The sequence below is a fragment of the Schistocerca cancellata genome, chromosome 9, assembly GCF_023864275.1.
Source record: "Schistocerca cancellata isolate TAMUIC-IGC-003103 chromosome 9, iqSchCanc2.1, whole genome shotgun sequence".
Classification (NCBI taxonomy): domain Eukaryota; kingdom Metazoa; phylum Arthropoda; class Insecta; order Orthoptera; family Acrididae; genus Schistocerca; species Schistocerca cancellata.
Genome location: NC_064634.1, coordinates 363697571 through 363706156, shown reverse-complemented (window position 1 = coordinate 363706156; position 8586 = coordinate 363697571).

Here is an 8586-nt window from a genome sequence, read left to right as displayed (position 1 = left end):
GAAGTCGAAATTGGGTGTCTGATTGGTTTGCTTCAAAATACAAAGATTTCTATTGGTGTGGTGTCCACAAATTGCCAGAAAGGTGATCAAAATGTATAGAAAGCAATGGTCAGTACTTTGAATAAAATGTTTTTACTTTTCAATTCAAAATTAGTGTTTCATTTTCACACACACACACACACACACACACACACACACACACACACACTAACACACACACAAAAAAACAAAAAAAAAAAAAAGAAAACACGCTTATTTCATACCGGTACACCTGGTAATGTGTTCACTATGGTGTTCGTAGTTGCTTATCACCGTTCCTATTTTTTTTTTTTTATTCATTGTTAAACCTACTCCTGCATTACCCCTGTTTGATTTTGTATTTATCACCCTGTATTCACCTGACCAGAAATCTTGTTTCACATGCCACTGAACTTCCCTAATTCCTGCTATATCTGACTTTAGCCTATCCATTTCTCTTTTTAAATCTTCTGACCTACATGGCCGATTAAGGGATCTGACATTCTATGCTCCAATCCATCGAATGCCAGTTTGTTTCTTCTGTGAGTTAGCTTATTCTTGCTGTTCTCTTGCAAACATGGCTAATACGATCCTCCCAGTTTAATTTGAGTCAATGTGAAAGCCTAACAGAAAAGGCTTCTCAGAAAACTCAATATATGAGCTCATGAACTCAGTTCTGACAGAAGCAAACAAGAAAAATTACTCTGATGGTATTTTATGTGTTCTTACCAAGACCTTTGATTGCATAGATCATAAAGTTCAGCTAGGGAAATGGAACAACATTACAAGTATCACTTTTTCATGGGTGAAGTGTCATTTAGACAATAGAAAACAGATGGTCACATTAGTGAATAACATAAAAGCAATTACATTAAATTTGGTGTCCAACAAGGTTCAGGGCTTGGCTCACTCCTGTTCTTACTACACATAAATGAATTTCCTGGGACACTGGAGGACACTTCAAAAGCTGTAATGTTTGTTGATGACAAGTCTCAAGACTCTGGGTGGTTAGGTGATGGAATTAAGACATAGCTCTGCATGCGGAAGACATCACTTATTGGTGTTATGCACACACCCGCAATGCAGTCAATTATCAGGCCATTAGCTGAATCAGCAAACTTACAAGTATACTGATAAAGGACCCAAACATGTGCCAGACAGTAAGAAATAATATAGCAGGCTTGCAACTGGTAAACAGTCGACAGCTTAACCATTAATCTTACAAAAACTCATACAATTCCAGACAAACAAAAATAACTTACATGTAACAAAGTCAGAGATCAGTGGGCATACGATGTATGAGGCTACATGTGTGGAGTTCCTAGGAATCCAGAAAATTTCAATATGTAAACATAATATAACTCTGATCATTGTATAATGGCAAAAGATGTTGTAACCATTCAATAGAAGGAAGAACTGTATTAAAATCTTATAAAATGATGGAATCTATTGTTTATAATATAAAACATTTTCAATTTACCAGTCTTCAGTCTATATTCAATACATTTCATCATATCTTAAATAGTTCACATTGACCAACCCTGTGTACATGTTTAGTTGTCAAACAGACCTCATCAGAACTTCTAACTAGTTTTCCTGCTGTGGTCCATTCAATTCTCTCCATACCAATTACTTCATCTCGCCTCAATCTTTCCTCCTCATTTCTCACTTCTCTTTGATTATTTCCATAATTATTATGATAACCTCCAGGACTCCATTCACCTCTACCTCTAACTGGTGGTCTTCTAAAATTATCTCTCCTGCTGCCTTTTTGTCTTTCTTCCCTATTAACTTGTTCCACCCATCATCTCTAAACCCTTCTCTACACTGATGAATGCCAACAAAGACTCCAGCTGTTCAAGAGCATGCAAAATGTCAACACTGTGTTTCAGAATTCCCAATAATCTCTCTTGTACACTTACAGTCAATTTAATTAAGACAACTGAAATTATATCCCTTTCCATTATGGATCATCTAACTATAAACCCTTTCCCAGTAATTCTGAAAGAATTCTTTATAACTGTGTTGTTTACTCTCAACAAAATTTCATCCCATAAAATTATCACTACACATACTGTTTTGCACAGTTTTTGACCAATAGTGGCTAAAAAAGAATTACTGAATCCTCCCCATGTTTTACAAAAAGAACTCATTCTCATTCCCCATAACAATGCAATGCCTTCCAATAATATAGTATCCAATTTTCCTTCTATCATCCCATGCTTTTACAAAGCATTGTCATTTTTTTTTTTGTTTTTTTTACAAACACAAAATGAACGGAGACCCCTATTAAAAATTGATGGACTTGGCACACACATGAGAAACTGTCGTCAACTGTGTCACAGCTGCTTATTACTGTTTGGTTCCTTTCTTGTAAATATCATGCATCTAACATTTCCTTAATACTGTTTTGAACTTGCTCCCATATTCATTTAATTCCTGGCTGTTAAACATCAATATTTTCAGTTACTGATTGTTCAGTTTCTTTTATTTTTATAGACATTTGACTTGCGTTGTTACGACACTCAGTTTTGACATTACCTAGTTTACAAGAATTTTCACATACTTTTTGGCCTACCTCTTTAATTTATGACTCAGAATTTGTGATTTTGTTATAACAAAATCTAACAGTGTGATCTGGTGTAGTTTTTTCTCAACTTTAGATGTTACTTCATTAATCTAGCCACTGCATTGCTGGATTTTATTTTCAGTACTACTAATCCTTTCTGAAAATTCTCTTTTCATTTTCTTTAGCAGTTTACTAAGCTGATCAATTTTGGTGTTTGTCTTCCTATTTCCTTTTATGAAAAAATGGTTCAAATGGCTCTGAGCACTATGGGACTGAACTGCTGAGGTCATCTGTCCCCTAGAACTTAGGACTACTTAACCTAATTAACCTAAGGACATCACACACATCAATGCCCGAGGCAGGATTCGAACCTACAACTGTAGCGGTCACAGTGTTCCAGTCTGTAGCGTCTAGAACTGCTCGGCCACTCCGGCTGGCTCTTTTATGAACTTTTTCAGCTTGCCATCACAGATCTTAACATCATATTTTGGCTCTATACAAGACTTTGTCAGATGATCAGTTCACTCATTAGCTTTATCGTTTTTATTATAAGTTTTTTTTTTTTAAACTCGTTCTTACTTTGGTCAAGCTTATAATCAAATTTCCTACCCAAAACTTTTGACACTTGTCTCATTTCAAATAATAGGTCCGTAAGACTAATATTTTCTGGTGTTCCAATATTAATTTTGTCGCGACTGCTTAACACTTCCACTGATTCCACATGATTTACACCATCATCAACATCTTGTTCCCCAAATGCCTCAATGTCGTCACAAGCTAGGTAATGAGATATATCATTTGCCTCAAAAGTTTCATCATATGGTAAATTACAAAATTACTTGAAAGTAATAAAGCATCATTCTAATGATTAACTAATTCATGAACAGTGTCCTCATTGTTAGGAACGCTTCCCTGGGTGATGATCTCATCACCTGTTTCTTCATTGACTCAACTCATCTTACCTGATTTATAAGAGCTATTATTTATAAAAGACGATATGTGTAATTTTTAAAATTACAAGATTTAATTCCCTCACATTGAAACAAAAGTTCCTTTCTTTAATTGTTTTGTAAATACAATTTATATTTTTGGAAATTTGTGGTAAGTTCCTATGGTACCAAACTGCTGAAGTCATCAGTCCCTATGCTTACATACTGCTTAATCTTACTTTAACTTATGCTAAGGACAACACACACATTCATGCCCAAGGGAGGGCTCGAACCTCTGATGGGGGGAGCCGCGTGAACCGTGGAAAGGCGCCTCAGACCACGCGGCACAGTTTATATAAATTACTGCAAGGTCAGGCACTGCCTTGATGCTATCATGAAAACTGAAGCCACATGTACCGATCTGCTAGTTACCGGTAGTCTGCTGCTATTGCCTGGAGCACTTGAAGTCACACATACCATCTGTCAAGTGCTGTTAATGCCACCAAGCTGACACAGTGCTGCCAATCTGATTTTTCTGCCAGGTCACCATCAGTCACCAGTAATGCACTCCTGTCGTCGCCACACTCGAAATCTTCCTTGCCATCCAATGAGCATGTTGTCTTCACTAAGTAGTTCCACTTGCAGTTTGCATGCTGTCATCAGATTACAACTGTGGGAATAAACATCCACTCACAGCTCCTAACATTCATTATGTCCCATAACAACAGTGCACAACTAATGTCTTCTGCTACTATTCACTGTATGTTATTAACATTACCACAAGCAGTATGCAGGAATATTCGATGTCACTGTTCATAACAATGTGGCCCTCAAAGTTGAAAGTTTCTCATAATGTCCAATGTGCAGCTTATTCAACTTTGCCACACTTATTATTAATTATTCAACACAGTTCCTACCATAGCAACTAGTCTTTGTTCAGTGGCAGTTTACAAACTTCACATTTAGTATTTATTGGTCAATGTTTCCTGCTATATTAATAATTTACTGTTCACTGGCTGTATTAAAAATTCAGATGCAATATTTACTGTTCAAACATTTCTTGCCACGGCAAATCCACACTCTCCGATAGGTAATTCCACGTAAAATCAACTGTTCAAAATGTTTGTTGCCACAACAATCATTCACAGTCTGTTGGTTGTTTCCTCTGTTTCCTCATATAAGGGAGGGATGCCAAGTGTGACAGTTACCCTTGGATAATATCCCCCCCCCCCCCCCGTACCTAACCTATTAATTGATTAGGGTGAGCTACGGAGTGCTCCCGCTATGCCACATTACTGTGTCGGACATGCTAACAGTGCAAGTTGTTCCTCATAAATCGTTGTTGCATGTGGAGGACTACATTGGCCAACTCATGAAGTCCAGCACAACTGAAAGTTCCCTAATTCCTCACCTAAACATTTGATTATCTTGTGTCTTTTAAAGTTGTATCGATGTCCCAGTTGGCCTTCTTGTTAGCCAGTTGTGACTCCATGCAAGCACACAACTGACTGTGAAAAATGGATTGCCAAGTGCAAAAATCTCAATGCTACTTTAATGAAAGTGTTGAAATAACCTGATATCACCTTGTTTTTTTTAATAGAAAAATCAAGGAAAAACAGTCTTTAGAGCCAGTCTAATGGAAATACTTGAATGTAAGTTCAGATTTTAGTCATCACATGCTGAACACCATTTTGACTACATGCAATTATCTCCACTAGAACCTAATGACAGTTTGAAGTTGTTTAGTTGCAAATATGCATGCAAACATTTTCTGAGTGCTTTTACACCCTAAATCACTTTTATGCAATCAGTTTATTAAACAAATGTGGTGCCTCTCCAGAACCTAGTTCAACACTGGGGATATGCAATAGCTTCAGTGTTTCACACCTAATGACTGACAGTCTAAAATAAAATTCTAATTAAAATGTGAATTTGATTTTGGAGTTAGTGAAATTACAGTTAACAAGCAGGGAGTGTGTATAATACTGACAGTCTAGCAGGAGTTGTATGTAAATAATTAATATTAATAAACAATGTTATGGTTAGCTGCAAAGCTTCATAGTGTGAACCAGTTTTCTCTGTCTGCTCCAGTAAGACATGTTTCCTGCTCACATCTCTGTTCTCGTGCTCCGTATCCACGTGTTTTTTTTATGGGGTCAGGATTCCTACTGATACCAACTGCTTGCTGGTTTAAATCAGCATCAGCCTTCTACACTGCATGATAAAGTCTATGAAATATGGATCAACTTGGGGCATAAATGCCCCTTAGTTCTGCAATCACATTTTATTTGTTCATTTTTAGTTCTTTCTTTAGCTACAGTTATACACTCTGCCTTGCATTATTCAGTACAGAGAAAATGAAAACACCAGTGTTACTTGCCGATATTGTTTTTCTCATAATTTAATCATTACACATGGAATTATCTCTTACTTAGTAACAGGTTAGTCATCACTCAACTTGGCATTATAATTATAACATAGTGTCCACTCAAAAGATTGTTCAAAATCTTTCAATTTTCATTCAGTAAACAAGTGGTGTTGTTACTCATACTTTTGATATCTGTTCACCTACTACTATCTGATTAAAAGATACATGGATATGAGAATAACAGTTATTAAGGAGGCACCAAAACCTGAACAGCGCCAATGGGAAAAACTTTGTTGGAGGTAGTAGGGAACTTTGCGGGTTACAAGCTGGTGTGAGCAGTCATTATCAGCAGACACAGGTAAAAGCTTTATGCACGGAGAAGGCATTGACTGGCAATTCATTCCTCCTGTGTCACCACACTTTGGCGGAACATGGGAAGCAGGAGTACCAGTTGCAGCAGACGATGGGAACCATATGTCCAACTTTTGAGGAGATGACAACCCTAACTTGCCAGATTGAGGCTTGCTTGAACTCTCGTCCTCTCACAGCACTGTCTTGTGATCCTACTGACCTCAAGTCTTCACCCCAGGTAATTTCCTTACACAAGCATCCCTCAGCCAGATCTAGGTACAGCCAACCTGAGCTTGCTCACAAGGTGGGAACAACTGCAGCAAGTCTTCCAGATCATTTGGCGGTGCTGGTCATCTGACTACTTGCGCCATCTGCAGCAGTGGGCCAAGTGGACAGTCCCTAGTCAGAATGTGCAACCTGGTGCATTGGTCATAGTAAGAGATGGTAACCTGCCACCATTATGTTGGAAGCTGGCCATCATTGAAGGAATACGCCCTGGGAGCAATGGAATGGTGCGAGTGGACAATATTCACACACTGCAAGGGGTTTTCAAGAGACCAATCTACAAGCTATGTCCTTTACCGAGTGATGTGATACAAAAGTGAACAGCGTATTTGTGTTTTTTATTTGTGTGGTTTTCTTCTTTTGTCCTATGTGCATTGCAGCAGACTCAGTGTATTTTGTCATGTTTTATGTTTAAATGTATATTTGTTTACGTGATTATGATTTCAAGATACCAGTTACAAACTCTATGGACAGAATACCTGATTGAAGGATGCAATGTTGTGTGTATTTACTTGTGTTATTTTCTGTGATTTAGCAGGTCTTGGGTTACTTGTATTATGCTGGAAAGAAATTAATATTGTTTTGGTGGCCGGCATGTTCAGTCATTACATTTGAGTGAGTCTCTGGACAGTGCTGCCATCTCTGGAGGTATTAGTACACAGGGGCGATTCTAGAAGTCGGTCAAGGGGGGGGGGTAGGATAATTGGGGGGGGGGGGGTTGGGGGAATGGAATATGGCTTAACAAAAGGAGAGTTGGGGTCCTCTATCAACAAATTCGTAAAATTTGGTGTTGCATAAGTAGTTTTTGGTAACTGTTTTGCAGTTCAGGGTAAAAAATGTGTATTCATAAATAGTAAGACGCCTATTTTAAGTTAAATGATATTTATTCAAATGGGTTCAAATAGCTCTAAGCACTATGGGACTTAACATCTGAGGTCATCAGTCCCTGAGACTTATAACTACTTAAACCTAACTAACCTAAGGGCATCACACCCATCCCTGCTCGAGGCAGGATTCGAACCTGCAACCGTAGCAGCAGCGCGGTTCCAGACTGAAGGGCCTAGAAGCGCTCGGTCACAGCGGCCGGCTGATATTTATTGGTTTAGGTAGTAAGCTATTTGCCGCTCTTATTCTTTTCTTAAAATGAGTTTGGAATACCTTGCAACCTATATTGCTACATAATAAAAAAAAAAAAAAAAGATTGAATCTGTTGGAGTAATATATTCGCTGATTTCTGAAGTCATTTTATCCAGTGTAATATGATACAGCTATAGCCCCCATAGCCCCCCCCCCCTTGCCACCGCCCCTGTTATGACATGAGAGACAGTGGTCAGTGGGCCACCCCTCAAGGGCACCTAACAGTACACTCACTGCGGCGAGGGAGAGATTTGGCTGTGGTGAATGGGCTGTCGGTTGGACAACAGTCCTTACTCGTGGCCGCGCGCATCATGTAAACGGCAAAGATGTATATTTTGGTTGTTAACTAACCCATGAATAATAAGAGATTATCTCAACTCTCATCTTTCATTACAATCTGAATGGATTCGAATCATTATACGGTCCTCTTCAGTTCATGGTCCTCTGGAACATTTACGTTTTCGTCTGCGGACGCTAGTAGTATTATGTTTATTTATACATTACACACCCGAACATAATCGTGTAGTGCATGTATTATTGCATTACACGACACGTTTACTTTACTGTGTCTCAAACGCTGTAGTTTAAGGTGAACCTGCACCTGTAAATTTACAGACTTAAAAATAATTGCCAGTGGCAAGTTATTGTAGGAGTGGTGACTTGGTGGAATTACTTTTCTCATTGAGCCAGTGTGCTTTTTGATCTTGCGGATCTGGCATTCACAAAAATTTATAGGTGGAAGCGGCGTGGGGGTAGGTTGCAAGACACCATCATTGTCATTTTTGATGTAAATGATCAGATTTGAGACATCACGCCGCAAGAGCTTATTTTTACAGTTGACACAAAAAACATTATATCCTAGTGCTCCGATGGTTATACACTCAATGTTTGTTATGCGTACATTACTTCAATACTTTAAAACAACAAAC